At 41.6% G+C, this 14,515-nt stretch overlaps 1 long non-coding RNA gene across 1 annotated transcript; it reads right to left on the bottom strand.

The window, feature by feature from the left end:
* Positions 1–358: 358 nt before the first annotated feature.
* On the bottom strand, positions 359–2,579 carry LOC309369991. Its single transcript, XR_014168318.1, has 2 exons — positions 1,866–2,579; positions 359–1,191 (listed from the first exon to the last, which is right to left on the bottom strand). It is a non-coding gene; the product is annotated as an uncharacterized lncRNA (long non-coding RNA).
* Positions 2,580–14,515: the final 11,936 nt, after the last annotated feature.

The following is a 14,515-nucleotide window of genomic DNA, read 5'->3' as shown; positions in this document are numbered from 1 at the left end:
CTTAGCGGCTATTAACGGCTTAGTGGCTTACAGAAAAAGAAAACAAACTCTCAAGAACTCGCAAGACGTTTTGTCTTGTGAAGCAAGCCCATAGGGAAATTCGTCTTGCGGAACGACTCAAAAAACGGAAAACTCTTTCGTCTTGCGCGTTTTTCGTCTTGCGAGGCATTCGTCTTGCGAGGTACCACTGTATTTGTGCCTTGATTCTCTTCAATAAATCTATGAATGAGAGCTTTGTGGACTTTTGCTGAATACTATCCAGATCGAGAGAGAAGTCTCAGGATGGAATAATGGCGACCCAAGCTTATGTATCTCAAGTATGAAGAGTGCAGTTGTGCTCATGTCCTGCTTGTGGGGGCCCCTAGACATCTGGTTGGTCTGATCCAGTGGGGTTCTTCTTCTCTTTCTATTTAGCTTTAGTTAGCATATGTGTCTGGGTGATGTGAGAGTGAAACCTACGTTTCGTTAATGCTCCAGTGTTGCAGCATCTTTCTTGCTCCGCTTCCAACTGATACATCTGAGGAGGTGTTAGTAGTCACAGCAATAGAATGACTTGTTCACACCCATTTTATCTATGTTCTAGATCTCCATGAGTAGAGAGATTATTATTAGTCTTCGCAACAGAATGGGCTCTAGACGCCTGTTTTATCTACGTTTTAGATCTCAGTGACTAGGATATTACATCTCTTCTCACCAAAATTGTCACTGTTGCCAGCTGAGGGAACTTAATAGTAGCCTGAACATTTTACCTTCTTCTTTGGTGACTAATGTCTCCCCTGCTCATTGTTTCTTGCTTAGAAAAACTTTCCTACAAAACTGAATTTCAATCTCTCTAGGGAGGAAAAATTATCATAGAATATGTATTATCCCCTACCTTCTGATATATGATAAGTAGACATGGTTATTTAGCAAAGGCTAAATAAATAAATGATATATTTTTTAAAGCACAAAAATGGATTTTTCTTTGAATTGGATAAAAGTTCATGCTTCTACAGAAACTGCAAAAGAAGCAAGGGCAGGGTGGGCATATGCCCTTACTTTACAGTCCTCTGAAGGGCTCTCCAAACCAAATCCAGTTAACAACAACAACAACAACTTATTATTTATACCCCGCCCATCTGGCTGGGTTTCCCCAGCCACTTTGAGGGTGGCTCCCAATAAAATATTAAAAGCACAATAAAACATTAACAACTTCCCTAAACAGATAAAGATAACCTGAGGAACTGAGGGCAGGGAGCTGAAGTTGCTCATCAGCAACTAGCAGGTGAGAGCAGACTAAATGGGCACATATGCCACAGAGTACAGATGCCTTCAGGAGAGTGAGATGTTTTGTATTTAAATTATTTCTAAATTTGCATTAATTTGAATCAAATTTCTCCTCCACAACAACCTTGCAAAATAGGTTATCATCATCATAAACTTTATTGCCCTAGCCAAAGGCCATGGCATCATTCACAAAGGGAACAAAAAGAAAAGCAATAAAAACCAAAAAAAAACCAGGCACTGCAGATACAATAAACCACGATCACGTCTCCTAAAAATTATTTGTTGCATACGATAGAATAGCAAGGGGTTCTCAGGTAGGATGTGCCAGCTTAAATATCCAAATCACCTTTGCAATTGACCGCTATTTTACAAAATAGGTTATGCTGAGAGTGTCTGCTCTAAAGTCACCCAGTGATCTTTCATGGTTGAGGGCTCATCCACACTTAGCTTTTGCCCTGTGCTTTCTAGACATGGGTCGGGGCTTTAAACTCTGCCAGTGGCACTTTCACCATGGAAACGCGCTCTTAAATGCTTCATCTGATCACTACACCAAACTGGTATTTTAGTCTAACTGGGCTGCCAGCTGGGCCTATTAGAACTCTTCAGGCCTTCCTCCTTCTCCTCCTGCACACTCCCAGTTCTGCATCTAAGCAGTTTACCCTGTCCCCACCTTTGGCATGCCCAAGATGAGTTTCCTACATGTTCAAGCCAAGATGCAAATCTCAGTACCAAAGCTGCATTACCCCAAAGGCCTTGCTCATTCTTTCCCTTGTGCCACTGCAGCTTGAAGGAGTGTGCCTTTGGGGTGAATGTATGATGCTAAGAAGTTTATAATTTTCATTTATATACATCATATTTTGCCAAGTTTAAACATTTTCAATTTCGACTCCCTCCCCCTCTGCAGTTCCTTTCATTTATTTCGGTCCTTTCCTGCATGCACCAAATTGTCTTAACTTATTCTTTTATATGTCTATTCTAGTATATATCTCATATATATTTTAAAAGCTGCAGGTTTTTAAAATAGTCCAGTCAATGTCTTGATCTGTTTACAGTTTGTTTATAAATATTCAATAAACAACTACCATACCTTTCTAAAAAAATTGTTGTCTTGATTTCTTATTCTTCCTGTAAGTTTCATGATTTCTGTATGCGCCATTCTTTTCTGTTTCAAATTTTCTTTCATCGGGACCTCTTCATCCTTCTGCTTTGGGGCAAATAACATTCTTGCAACTGTAGTCGCATGCATAAATCAATTTCTATACTGCTTGGGTAGTTCTAATCCTATAATTCCCAAGAGAAAAGCCTCTTTTTGTTGTTGTTGTTTCTTTATGAATGTTAACTTAAACATCTTTTTGAATTAATTATACAGTCGTTCCTTGGTTCTCAAACACCTTGGTACTCGTACGTTTTGGCTCCTGAACACCAAAAAAATGGAAGTGTTCTGGTTTTCGAACGTTTTTTTGGAAGTTGAACGTCCGATTTGGCTTCTGCTTGAGTGCAGGAAGCTCCTGCAGCCAATCAGAGGCCATGCCTTGGTTTTTGAATGTTTTCAGAAGTCAAATGGACTTCCAGAATGTATTACGTTTGAGAACCAGGCTACAACTGTATATCATTTCCCAGTAAGCTTTAAACTTATTACAATACCATCACATGTGAAAAAGGTGCCTTCTTTCTCTTTACATTTCCAACACTTATTTGACTTTGATTTATACATTTTTTTTGCCAACCTACTATGTGTTAGGTACCGTCTATATAGCATTTTCATATAATTTTCTTTTAAACCATAACATGCTGTAAATTTTATATCCGTATTCCATAATCATTCCCATGCTTCCATTTCTATATTATGACCAACATCTCTTGCCCAGTACATCATTGAAGATTTCACTTGTTCATCCTTTGTCTCCCATTCCGATAACATCTTATACATTTTAGACATTACTTTAACATTACAATTAAACAGGTCTCTCTCTAATTGTGATAATTGTCCCCCAAACCCCCACTTCATATCATTTTTAAATATTTCATGATGCTATTGTAACCATGTTGTTAACATTCCTGGTAAATCCTTAAACTCTTTTAATTTAAATTCTCCACCCTCCTCTCTTACTAAATTTCTATAAGTCACCCAACTTTCCATCATGTCCCCCCCCCACCCATTGCTATGGCTTTCAAAGGTGAAAGTCAAAGTGGTGTTTTAGTTTCCAATAAATTTTTATATCTGTCCCATATTCTATACATTTTTTCCTAATTACAGCGGTACCTCGGATTAAGTACTTAATTTGTTCCGGAGGTCCGTTCTTAACCTGAAGCACCACTTTAGCTAATGGGGCCTCCTGCTGCTGCTGCGCCGCTGAAGCACAATTTCTGTTCTCATCCTGAAGCAAAGTTCTTAACCCGAGGTACTATTTCTGGGTTAGCAGGGTAACCTGAAGCATATGTAACCTGAAGCGTATGTAACCCGAGGTACATGGTTTGTAAAACCTTTACGTACTTTCACTTTTTCATACCACAGATAAGCATGCCAACCAAAAATATTATCATGACCTTCCAAATCTAAAATATGCAGATTCTTCAATAGCAACCATTTCTTCAACCAGCACAGACAAGTTGCTTCATAATATAATCTCATATCCTGCAGGGAAAAACCTCCTCCATCTTTTGTGTCTATCAGTATTTTATATTTTATTCTTGTTTTCCCCCCTTGCCAGATATATTTAGAAATAGCTTTTTGCCATTTTTTGAAGCAATCTGTCTTGCCGATCAGTGGTACTGATTGGCAAAAAAAAACACAAAACATTCTTGGTAATACATTCATCTTTATGGTCGACTCTCCTCTTAGCAACGAAAGTTTTATTCTACCCCATAGCCTCCCAGGTTTTCAAATAGTTATCTTTATATAGATTTGTATTTTTCACTGTTAACCATACACTGAAATACTTAACCTTCTTTTCGATCTATAGACCTGATATATTTATTTATTTTTACCAGGAGCTTGGTTTTATCTTTGTTAATTTTCAGACCTGTTATCTCTCCAAATGATGTTGAACTTAACGACCTCCAAGCAGGGGTGGTGCATCCCATTTTGCTGCTTGAGGCAAAACAGCAAGTCCTGACCTGCTGCCAATACCTGCTGATTATGGTGCCACTTCTCTGCCAGCCTTGCTGCCACTGGCAAAAAAATGGCACTGACATAAGTACAAATTTCAGGCGAGAGTTTGCTTAATTTGGGTGAGATCTCACCAAAATCATACAAGATCTTGTGTGCTCTGCAAGATCTCATCCAATTTTGGTTGAAATTGACACCAATACCAGCACAGTTTCTGCACTAGTGGTGGGGCACTGACTGCCCCCTTGTGGCCTTCTGCTGCCCAAGGCCACCACTTCAGTCTGCCTAATGGCAGAGCCAACTCTGCCTTCAAGTCTCTTCCATCTCCATGATTCTCTATGAAAGCTTGAATAATGCAGATAAACCAGGATACAGTTAAACTAGGAGATCAGTATATTTGGATTACCATGATAATATGGACTCCGATCTGAATTTTAATGTAATAGGAGGGTTAAAATAAAAAAAAGAGTTTCTGGAATTTTATTTAATCACATGTAATGTGGGGGTTATAATATTAAACAAAATATGAACAAGGAGCTTCTGGAATTGTCTAGTATAATTATAAGATTGTGTAATGTATCATGGCTCAGAAGTGTTACTAAGTATGTGTTGCAATTATAGTATGCAATTAAGGACTTTGAGTAGTTATAGGATTATACAATTTATTTTAGTTTCAACAAATTATGGGAATGTGTGTGGAATTAATGTTATGCAGGTTTTTTTAAAAAGTGCTTAGATAGCGAGTTATGAGCAATTGTATATTTAAGATGCCTGTGCATTTATAAGGCTGAAATACCTGCACAGTGTAGGAGTCTATAGGGTGTTAGTTTTTAGAGGTTTCTGCAATATATTCAAGCCCTTGTCAATTCTGAGAGACTATTTATATTTGGATTGTTGTTGTTGTTTAGTCATTTAGTTGTGTCCAACTCTTCGTGACCCCATGGACCAGAGCACGCCAGGCACTCCTGTCTTCCACTGCCTCCCGCAGTTTGGTCAAACTCATGCTGGTAGCTTCGAAAACACTATCCAACCATCTCGTCCTCTGCTGTCCCCTTCTCCTTGGACCCTCCATCTTTCCCAACATCAGGGCCTTTTCCAGGGAGTCTTCTCTTCTCATGAGGTGGCCAAAGTCTTGGAGCCTCAGCTTCAGGATCTGTCCCTCCAGTTGCACTCAGGGCTGATTTCCTTCAAAATGGATCGGTCTGATCTTCTTGCAGTCCATGGGACTCTCAAGAGTCTCCTCCAGCACCATATTTGGATTAGATTAGGACAAAATAAGCCTATTATGAATTAATATGTAATGGGCATGTTTGAGTGAACATGTAACAGAATAGAGACAGAATCAATGGGAAGGTTATTTACAAATTATTTCAAAGCATAGTAATACTTTTTAAAAAAAAGGTTTTATAACAAACTTGAGAAAACTAGGAATAGAACAAAAAACTATCGGGGGTGGAGTAAGCTTAGCTGATGCTGCTAAATTGTTCAAGCCTGGGTAGTGTGTATGGAGGTCCTGGGCTCCCCAGACCACAAGACCTCCCTCTCGGCCTCACTGACGTGGTTTTAAAACGACCAAACCAATACATTTAGCACCAGCCTTGCAGCAGGAGTTGCCAGAAGGAGGCATACAAGACACTATCCAACCACCTTAGGGACTCCACTCCGGATTTATATAAATTGTTCAAAATGTAGTTAAAAGAAAAATAGATTGTGAGTGGCTCCAAAAGGACCTCTCCAAAGTGAGTGAATGGGAAATGGGATTCAATGCAAACAAGTGTAAAAGTGATGCATGCTGGGGTAAAACAGTCTTAATTTCACACATACACTCATGGGGTTTGAAATGGTGATGGCTGATCAGGGTCAAGATCTTAGGGTCTCAGTAGATAGCTCAGTGAAGATGTTGACCCAGTGTGCTGCAGCTGTGAAAAGGGCAAATTCTCTATCCTTTTTCTCCATGACATGCAGAAGCTCATAATTACCATTGTCAGATTTTATTGGTCAACCAAATGCAGGTTATAGCACAAACACAAACAAACAAAAAACAGACAAGTCTCAAAAACCTATTATAAAACCTATGGTTTCCTTTCGCTTCCTTTCCACAAGGTCTACTGAGCTTCTGGACAGGGTTGCCTTGCAGTGCCCTCTGGTGTCACATGTTAATAATGCATTATTAACGTTTCAAAAAGAACATCATATGGCCATATGGTTATCAGAACCATTCCTCAACTCTCTTTTTTAGTGTTAAAAACCATGAGTGTAGATCTACCCCCAGTCCATGTAAACTGAGCTGGCCGGACCAATGGTCTGATCTGGCATAAGGCCAAATACTATGTTCAGAATGCTGGGGAGTTCCCCCCCCAAACCACAATATTAGACACTCAGCTAGAATGTATACGAGAGATCAGGAAAGGTACCACCAGGGCAAAGAAGTTGCCAGCATGCTTAACAAGCGACATCAAAGTATATGCTTTAGCTGAGATTTCTGCACTGCAGGGGGTTAATGACCCCTGGATCCCTTCCAACTCTACAATTCTATGATTCTGTGATTCCAAAGAAGCTATCAGAAGAAAGAAGTCTTCCTTCAGAACATGGAAGCCCCATCCAAATGAGGAGAAGAAGGAAGGACACAAACTTTGGCAAAATAAATGCAAGCTCCACAATGAGCAATGCTAAAAGCATAAAGACCAGCACATGTAACAGGAGACAGCAAAGGATACTGCAGAAGTGGGGACTGATAAACATGAATTAAGTTGCCTGCAGGCTGAGTTAACAAGTATCCCTTAATGGTTGCCACTCTATAAAGACAGGGTGTGGGAAACTGGCTAACTCAACAGTAGCCCCCAAACCCCTTTGGTTGGTCTTAGACTGCCTCCAATGCAGTAGCACCCCCTGTGGGCTGATGCCAGGGACTGGACTGCAGAAGAGGCTTGGGAACCAGCCCCTCCTTCTCCTCTGCTTCCCTTGGAGGAGGAGTGGGAGTGGGGGGATCAGCCCCCCTTCCCATGCTTTCCTTTATAGAATCAATCAAAATGTTTATTCGGCTTTACGCCCATCATGAAACACAACACAACAAAACAAATCAAATAAAACAGCGGACTCGTACAAACCACAAATAGTATAACACAATTCACAACTCACAAGGACAGATATTAGCCATTCATGAGAAAAGTTTAAGATTAAGATTAAAAATTTTAGGCACTACACTAAAATCAATATCTGATGTCATTATAGAAAATTCTTATAACTATCAATAATCAGCTAACATTCCGTTCCGTCTCTTGTACGAGAGGACGGCTGTTAGGAATTTAGCAACCTGTAGGGTAATATAAGGATCCACATCTTGAAGAACCCAGGCAAGTTGTAGGTCTACTGGTTTGTCGGCCATAGGCTGGATTATGGAGTTTAGTATACTAGCATGGGCTGAACTGTACAAAGGGCAGATAAACATAACATGATGTAGAGATTCAGATGTTTTCATTTCACAAGCACACATTGAAGGGACTTGGCCCTTAGTGAATCTATGTCTCAGCACGTTTGTTGGAAAGACATTGAACCTAGCTCTAATGAAGGCATATCGGTGAGACGCGGCCATAAGCGATGTTAAGTAGGACGGAGCGCGGTAGATAGGGGTTATGCCGAAATTTAACGGTGAGCAGGCTCCACCACCAGCTACGAAATTTTGGTATAGCTCTGCATCATCCAGCCTTTGATTTATACACCTTTTTGCCACATTTAGATCCAGTTTGAGCAGTTCAGTGGGCGAGATCTCATAGGACAGCAATTTGGCATGGATTTTTCCTGACCACAAATTTGTGAAGTCATCTCGCCACATGCATTGAATGAGATAGTGGTTCGGGAGTTTATGCCATAAGGATATCCAATAAATCAAAACTCTCCTCCATATAACTAACTCCACTGAGGGGATCTTCATTTCTAAGCGAATTCCCATGTAGTTTCCAGAGAAGAGGGAGACAGGATTGTTTTACAGCAGAATGCTGAGCTGCCAAGTTTTGAGATTTTAGGCTGTGGGTAGGCAAACTAAGGCCCAGGGGCTGGATCCGGCCCAATCACCTTCTAAATCCGGCCCACAGATGGTCCGGGAATCAGTGTGTTTTTACATGTGTAGAATGTGTCCTCTGGGCCTCGGCCCAGTATATCTGAAGGAGCATCTCCACCCCCATAGTTCAGCCCGGACACTGAGGTCCAGTGCTGAGGGCCTTCTGGTGGTTCCCTCACTGCGAGAAGTAAGGTTACAGGGAACCATGCAGAGGGCCTTCTCGGTAGTGGCACCCGCCCTGTGGAATGCCCGCCCACCAGATGTCAAAGAGAGCAATAACTACCAGACTCTCATAACCAGATGAATACAGTTCCTGGAATTGCTGGAGCAGGAGCAATAACCAAGTGAGTGTAATAGGTTTGCACCTGTGGCGTTTGCCTCCTAGGTGGGTCATAAGGAAAGGGTTAAATGAGTGTGATGTGATTGGCCAGAGAGAAACTGATAGGAGGGGTTAGAGTTAGAGTGGGAGTTGTGTGAAAGTCAGTTGAGAGTTGGGAGTTGAAGAAGGAGGAGGGAGAATAGTCTGTGGGTTGGTTGAGTTGTGTGGTGAGAGAATGAGAGGAATTGTTAGGTGGAGTCAGATAGATAGTTGGAATAATCAGTTTGAAGTTGTTAGGAATGCATAGGACTGTTAAGGAACTAAGATTAAGAAACTGCCAAGAAAAATTAACTGAAACCATAAGCTTCTTCATGCCTATAAATAAACTTGATTATTAGTTAATGTTAACAACTGTCTGGACTCCGTGTGTTAGATGCAATCCATGCTTGCCTAACTTGGAGCTTTGTGTGTGTTGCTGGACTTTGTCTTCTAAGAGGGCAATCAACATGCAATTGCTGCAGGTAAAGCTGCCTGCAACCTTTGGCAAGATGGCAAACATTACGCAGGAACCGCAGGCGACTGCAGCTGTTCCCTCACCCTCCATCTTGAGAACGTGTCGTTGGGGGTGACTACAGCGGTCCTCCATCATAAAAAGCGTGAAGACAGGACAAATAAATCCCCCCCAAAAAAACCTAGGTCTCCCCCAACAAATGTTTGAGACTAGCTCCCCTAAATCTAAAAGATGGATCAAACTGCGCGCACCGCTGCCCTGCAAGCTCTGATAAGCTCCTCCCACAGCTAATCACCTACCTCAACAGAAACCCTGCCCCCTCTGACCTTTGCACAGGGACAGAAGCTAATCAGCCACAAGAAACACACACAAGAAGAGATGGTGGAAGAAGATTGGAAAAAGTTCAAAGTTTATTTATAGAAATATTGTAAAATTAATGAGTGTTAGAAAAATGTAGCAATGAAATTATATGGCTTTAGTAGAAATGTTATAAGGAGTTAAGCATAATTAAGTATTATGGTATTAATGGAAAATAAGGTTAAAAATATGTTAAGACAAAAAATAGAGAAAGATGGAAAGGAATTGCTGAAACAATTAATAGAAGTAGAATACAAAAAGGGAGGTGAGAGGAGGTTGATGAAACAAGGGAATGAAAGATAGGGTATTGAAATGGCATGATGTATGTTTTTAAATTGTTTTTGCTTTGTTTTGTTTAGTTTAATGTGTTAAGGTTGTGTTTTGTATTGTTTATATATTGTATTATATCTTTTTCTTCTTTTTTTCTTTTTTGCCTTTTCTCTTCGTCTTTTCTTATCTTTTTCTTTTTGTAAGGTTCAAAAGTAATAAATATTATTTTTAAAAAATAAAAGTTCAAATCCAGCCCTAAAGCCATTAATTGGGAACTGGCAGGCTTCCCATAGTAAGAGCACATACCTCTCATCAATCTTCTTGACGCGCAGAGCAGATAACGTCTGATCCGTTCCTCTGTTCCTCTCCAGCAGCCATTAGTCAGTCCGATTCCGTTTTTCTGGGCCCGGAACCAAAAATGTGAGATTTCGACCACCTTCGGCCCATCTGAAGCTGGCACAGGCTCGTCCTTATCTTGAGGCCAAACAGAGCGTTCTGGCAACGAAAAGATAAGCAGGTATTTGTGCTACATGCTGAAGTTTATTTCTCAACTATACCGAGAACACACAAACAGACATCTTGCAACTCCTCTCGAAACAAAGAACCGAGAGAACACTGAAATACAGGAAACCACCGTATTTCACATCCAGTCTCCCATTCCCGTGGAAACCCAACAGTAACTCTGACTGTGGAATGTAATGCTTGTGACAAGCATTTTGCTGCACAGTGAGGGAAACAGAAACCAACAGGGAAACGGGTTGGTGGCAGTGAAGAAAGCAATCGCAGTGGTGGCACAGGGTCAATAGACCGTCAAACGTCCGGGGACCCTGTGTGATCGCCACAGAAGTGGTGGTACAGCGGTGGGATAACATCAATACCTGAGACCACAAAAGTGGTAGGCAAGTGTTGAGATAACATCTATATGCCGGTGGGATCCAATCAATACCCTATGGTGGGATATTTAGGTTGTTGCGCCTAGCCATCACGAAAGTGACAGCAGCAGCAGGATCCAAATCAAACGCTTGAGGCGGGATCATATAGAGATGCCTGTGTTGGGGAAAACAATACACCTGGAGGGGAAGGGTAAATCAGTGAAGTGATTACCTAGCCCAAGTGTGTATTTGTAAATACCCAAGATAAGCCGCAAAGCCAAGATAACAAAGAGAAAGAGAGCTCAAAGTCTGTTCTGGTAGAGGGTTTAGGCTCGTGGTCAGAGGAAGTGAAGCTTGAAGGGTTAGGGAGAAAACCTATAGCAGAACTTTGCGACCAGAGTCTTGAGAAAAGCCTAACCAGAAGGAACAGTACTGAGAGGAAATTTCTCTTATTTTGTTAATTTACTGATAATTCTCACTCACACAATATGCCACCCAAAAAGTTAAGAAACCCTGTGAGGGAAACAACTTATGAAAGCTCTGAAGGAGAGGAGAATGGAAATCCTTAGAGGGAAGAGCAGAGTTTAGAAAATGTAACTAATATTCAACCTGAGGCAAGGGATCCAAAATTCTCTGAAGAATTTGTAAAGTGGATGTTAGAACAAGAATATAAATTGGAATTAGCAAATATTAGATCTGCACAAGAAATAGAAAGAATTAAAGCTGAGAGCTGCAACCACTCACATGTTTGTGCCTGCCCCTCTAATGCTGCTGCTGCAAGGGATTCCGTTAAAGGAATCGGGGGCTAACTATTGCTTGTCCACCCTGTCAAGGGGGCTCGGGCCACTGCAAGAGCTCCTGGCTGCATTTGGGGTGGGCTGAGGGCAGCAACCACTCACATGTTTGTATTTTAATAAAGTTGTGGCCAAAATTATGCCAAAAACCTTAAACTAAAATTTTGGTGTGATGTGTGAGTTATTGGGGTGGCCCTGGGGACCTCGACATGCAAATTTAAGCAGCTAATATACACCAGGCTTGGGATTACCTCAGAACAACTGAGAAAGAAATTTAGAAGTGTGACTAAAGTGAAGCAGGAGACATATGCTCAGCTTGGGGCTAAAATCTCAAACTACCTCACAAAATGGTTAGAACAGGAGAGGGCAGACTCTGTTCCAAAAATCAGAGAAGTGTTTGCTCTGGAACAATTTTTTGAAACGATAAACAGCCAATTAAAATATATAAAGGAAAGACACCCTCAAACACTTCAAGAAGCCGCTAACTGAGCTGACCAAATAAATGAAATAAGGGACCATAGGTTTGATGAACCAAGTTTTGGCGGGAAAGTGTGGGGGACTAACAGAAATAAATTCCAACAGTCAAAGGGAACCCATCTTCAGAGAAAGACAAGGGAAAAACCTCTCCTCCCTCCAAGAGGGGAGGTGTTGTGGGCGGGACACGATTTCTGTGCCATGCAGGGGGTGTTATGCCCCCTGCCCCGCTCACCTGGCTGGCGCAACCATGCCCACAGGTAAGCGCCCAACCGGGCAGCTTGGAGGGGACGTGGATTGCAGTTTAAGTTACTGCTGTGCCAGCCCTTCTGCCTCATTTTCTGCCTTCCCGTCGCGAGTCGCAAAAGTTTTAATTGTAGAGCCTGGAGGGGGAAAGTCTGTCAGTATTAGCCCTCAGAAAAAAATGTATTGTATCAAAGCAGCTGAGGAGAGCTAAGCTAGTCAGGATAGGCCAAAGCCTGCTGAAGTGGTGGAGGCTAAAGTGGCACATTGCTATGCAATAAAACAAGACAATCTTCTTTTGAAAAATGCCAGGGAAGATATTTGGATTGAAGGGAGGAGATTTCTAGGGTTAAAAGATACAAGTTCGCAAGTCACTATTGTCCACCCAGAGATCATCTGTCCCACCAAAATAATGCCAGGGAAAGTTATGCGATTAAAAGGAATTTTAAAAAACCCTGAGGTATTGTGCAATCTACAAGAAATAAAGATAGCTCCTACATTATCCTTTAACCAGCAGGTGGAGGTTAAACAGATCCTACAAGATTATAAGGAAATTTTCAGTAATACTCCAGGTAGAGCTAAGGGAGTTGTACATCATATCAACACCGGGGATGCCAAGCCCATTGCTGTAAACTCCTATAGGATAACTGGAGAATACGTGGGGAAAGTTAGCAATGAGGTAAGGGAGATGTTGAAGGCAGGGATCATAACCCCTTCGGAAAGCCCCTGGGCAGCACCCATAGTGTTATTAGACAAACCTGATGGATCTATCAGATTTTGACTGGATTATAGGAAGCTGAACCATGTCACTAAAGCAGATGCATATCCAATGCCGCGTTTAGATGACCTGATCGAAGGCATAGGCCAGTGTCATTACATCACCTGCCTAGACTTAACAAAGGGGTACTATCAAGTAAAAATGGACCCTACGGACCAGGAGAAAACTGTGTTCAAAAGTCCCTTAGGGCTGTTTGAATTTAAAGTAATGCCCTTTGGATTAAAGAATGCACCAGCAACTTTTCAACGATTGGTGGGTGAAGAAAATTCTGAACGGATTAAGAGAGTTCACAGTTGCTTATTTAGATGATATTGCTGTGTACAGTCCAACTTGGGATAAACACAAAGAGCACTTAGGGATAGTGCTACAGCAAATTAAAGAGGCGGGATTAACCATCAAAGCTAGCAAATGCCAGATAGGGGGTGTAGTAATGTAGGCCCCCAACTCCCATGTCCTTGCAATTTACCTCAAAAACTCAGAACGTCAGTGGGGGGGGGGGGCTGGTATTTCTGGAACACTCAGGTAAACCATGGGACGCCAATTTCCTTCTTCATCTTCTTGGAGCAGAACTGCTCCCAGCCCAGTCTGACTGGCATCAGTTTCCACCCCAAACGGACGTCTCTGATCTGGGGCCAGCATAACTTGGGAGCTTACAAGGGCATGTTTTAACAAATCAAAAGCCCTTTGACACTCCTCAGTCCAATTTACTTTGACTGGTAGAGATTTCTTGCAAAGGTTGGTAAGAGGAGCAGCTAAAGTTGCAAAATGATTGACGAACCTCCGGTAATAATTCACCAACCCTATAAAAGACTGCACATCCTTTTTCACAATGGGGCGAGGCCATTCTTGAATGCATTGCACCTTGGCCTCTAAGGACTTGATGTTTCCCGACCCCACTCTGAATCCCAGATACACCACTTCTCCTTGGGCAAACTGGCATTTTGATATTTTAACAGTCAGGTTTGCCTCTTGTAGACGGGCCAAAACTCTCTGCACATGCTTAAGGTGCTCTGGCCACGATTCAGAAAAAATCAACTCAACTCCTTCCAATCCCTTCCATTTTCCTCTGAACATAACCAAAGAATCTTCTAGGGGTTTACCAAAATCTGGCACAAACTCCGAATTCCTTGAGTAGATTTCAACCAAAACTCCCAACGGATTTTGAACACAGGGATTGGGCAAAATAAAATTCCAAGCAAACCCGAAAACATTTTTGCTCATAACATCATCATACTGTTTCCTAGGACTGAAATTCTGTAAAAGACCCACCAAATTCAATTTCTTCCTAACACAAACATTTGCATCATAAAACATCTTTTGAAAAACAAGAAACACATCGTCTGGGTCTTTAAAATCCTTGAGCTGTGGGCAAAGAATTTCTTTGTTAAACACAACAGCGATAAACTCAGTCTCACAAGGGGGAATTTCCACAGCTTCTCAGCAACCTAGGAGAGAATGACCAAAA

Source organism: Podarcis melisellensis (genome assembly GCF_964234715.1).
Source record: "Podarcis melisellensis genome assembly, chromosome: 5".
NCBI classification, from domain to species: domain Eukaryota; kingdom Metazoa; phylum Chordata; class Lepidosauria; order Squamata; family Lacertidae; genus Podarcis; species Podarcis melisellensis.
Note: the sequence above shows the minus strand (reverse complement) of the source record. Positions and strands in the feature narration are given on the sequence as shown.